The sequence below is a fragment of the Rattus norvegicus genome, chromosome 9 (assembly GCF_021556685.1).
Source record: "Rattus norvegicus strain SHRSP/BbbUtx chromosome 9, alternate assembly SHRSP_T2T, whole genome shotgun sequence".
NCBI classification, from domain to species: domain Eukaryota; kingdom Metazoa; phylum Chordata; class Mammalia; order Rodentia; family Muridae; genus Rattus; species Rattus norvegicus.
The window spans coordinates 36,695,859-36,698,501 of NC_141542.1; the positions used below are offsets into that span (position 1 = coordinate 36,695,859).

At 46.7% G+C, this 2,643-nt stretch overlaps 1 non-coding gene across 1 annotated transcript; it reads right to left on the reverse strand.

Moving 5' to 3' along the window:
• Positions 1–2,254: 2,254 nt before the first annotated feature.
• On the reverse strand, positions 2,255–2,382 carry LOC120094920 (small nucleolar RNA SNORA17). Its single transcript, XR_015630046.1, has one exon. It is a non-coding gene; the product is annotated as a small nucleolar RNA SNORA17 (small nucleolar RNA).
• Between the last annotated feature and the right edge of the window lie 261 nt (positions 2,383–2,643).

A 2,643-nucleotide genomic window follows, 5' to 3' on the forward strand; every position in this document is an offset into this window, starting at 1 on the left:
AACGACATGCTTTAGCCAAAGTGGCCAAAAGTTGAGGCAAGTGGCTTTTAGGATCATGAGAATTCTTATTCTCTGTTCGTCTTTAGTTATATGAAGGGAGGTATGGATTGAGTATTGATATGCATCTATAGTGGAGTATTAAGCTCAGCAGAGAACACAGAAATCAAACTCCCCTGGCTTGCCCTGATGAGCAGCCGTCAGAGGTTTTCATCATTGGATCTTGTGAAGAGACCCCTGACTAATCCTGTGAAGGTTCAGATAGCCTTAGCAGTGGTTGAAGAAATAAGCCAGGATGATCAGAGCAATGTGCATCATCCAGGGAGGTTTAAAGGGCATGAGTGGAAACTCCTGAAATAAAAACAAAGAACATGGTTTCAATAACAGGCATTACCTTTGGACAAAATGAAACAGATATGTAGTGAAATGTTCCCAGTAAGTCAGGCACGAATCCTCCCAGGATGCTCAGAATTGCCTTTTGTTTCACTAAAAATGATCCCCTAAGATATGAACTGTAGATACATATTATCAATGCAGAGAAATGCTTGCTAGACATTACATTGTGTTATCATTTTGAGACAGTTTGTCTCAAGGAAATTAACCATTGCTATACTTACTAATTCTATATTTTTAATTGAAATGTAACTTCATCCATACCCCTTTCCTTTTCCTCCCTCCGACAGCTCCCGTGGTCCCACACTTCCTCTCTTGCTGATGAGCTCTTTCATATTGTTCTAAATAGAGAGCGCTGCACAAGTGTCCAGCGCTGTGTCCAGTCTTGCTCTGGGTATATATATGATTCAGGGATGAGCACTTTATCGGAGAGCCAATGAGGAGGTTCATCTCTGTGAGCAGATAATTCTCTCTCCCTCAGCAGCCTTTGGTTGCCTGTAATTATTTCTCTAGGAATGGGACTCCGTGAATGTTATGGGACCCATGTTTCTGTATATATTGATAGTGTTACATTCAAATCAGGTGTTAGTTTTACAGTCATTCCTTGAAGAGACAATTTCACAACAGACCTCCTGGCTCTCTGACTCTTAAAATCATTTTTTTTTTACTTTCTGTTGGCTCTTTGTGAATTTAATATCATGCACCCCAACCCCACACATATTTTCCTTCCCTCATACCTGCCCTTCACTATGGCAACTCCTACTCCCAAGACAGAAAAAAATTCTCATTGGGGAAGCTGAAGTGTGTCACAGTGTGTCCCACAGTATACACTTTTTGCCACACATCTTTACTTGCAAATTTTCAATGCAATAGTGCATTGATGTGGACCGAGGCTCCTGGCTTCTGCTACTCTATCAAAACTGGAACCTCGCTGGGACACCTCTCCTGGTGTTGCCCTGTGTTGTGGACTCCAGTAGTTCATCCACACGGTAGATATCAGGATGGGACAAGTCAAAGCCCTGGATCTGGGCCTGAGAAGTATCTGAGCTGGTCAGCCCACCAGGCTCTCCCGCTCTCGCACTCCCACGTTTGGCTCACCAGCAACACTGCAACCAGGGTCAGCTCTACCCTGCTGCCCCAGCAAGGTGCGGGGCGTTCCCTCTCACGAGTGCTGCAGCAGGTAAGGAGCAGGGCCAGCTTACCTGCTCTCATGAGTCCAGGGCCAGCTCTTACAACCACCACTGGTTGCAAATGTCGAGGGTGGGAGGAAGGCATCTTTCCCTCACCTACACTACCACACGGCAGAAAAGTGGCAGGGCCAGATCGAATATACTCACACCCTCAGGGATGGCTCACCTGTGCCCATGCCACCAGAGCTAGCTCTCCAGTGATGCCTGAGTGACAGGGCCAGTCATGCACAGCCCTCACACATCAACATGTCCCCATGTCTGAGGTAGCTCAGATCAGAGATATCTACATGGCCGTTGGTGGTAATAAACTCCTGCTGCTACAGGGTCATGTATCCAAATGTGGCCCCAACTTCCATCAGGCTGTTCCTCCCGACCTTTGGGTCTCCAGTTCTGTCTCTTTTCGTTGTGCCCACATCCCTCTGTTTCTCATTCTCTTCCATTTCTCCATTGCTTATTGGTGTCTGGGTCTCTGAGCATCTGGGATTATCTCAGGAATGGTTTCAGGAGTGCTATGCCCCACACAGGCATTATGACACTGGGCAGGGGACATCTGGATCATGATCTTATCCCCAGTTTTGCTCAGTAGTGACTAGTGGTCATCTCAGGCTAGCAATCTGTCCAGGGGTCCCTGGCATGGACTGGTGATTTCCTCAGGTTCGTGGTTTTTCAGGGACTGTTATGCTTGTACCACATTCAGAGGTTCACAGGTTAGAACACTGAGTATAGATCCACCCACTCACTTTGTCACCTACTGATGCACATGTGACACAGCAGTCACACCTCCAGCACCTTTAGGGGCAGGAACTTTTTTTTTCTGTTTTTTCTTTATTAACTTGAGTATTTCTTATTTACATTTTGAATGTTATTCCCTTTCCCGGTATCTGGACCAACATCCCCCTAACCCCTCTCCCTCCCCTTCTATATGGGTGTTCCCCTCCCCATCCTCCCCCCATTACCGCCCTCCCCCCAACAATCACATTCACTGGGGGTTCAGTCTTAGCAGGACCAAGGGCTTCCCCTTCCACTGGTGCTCTTACTAGGATATTCATTGCTACCTATGAGG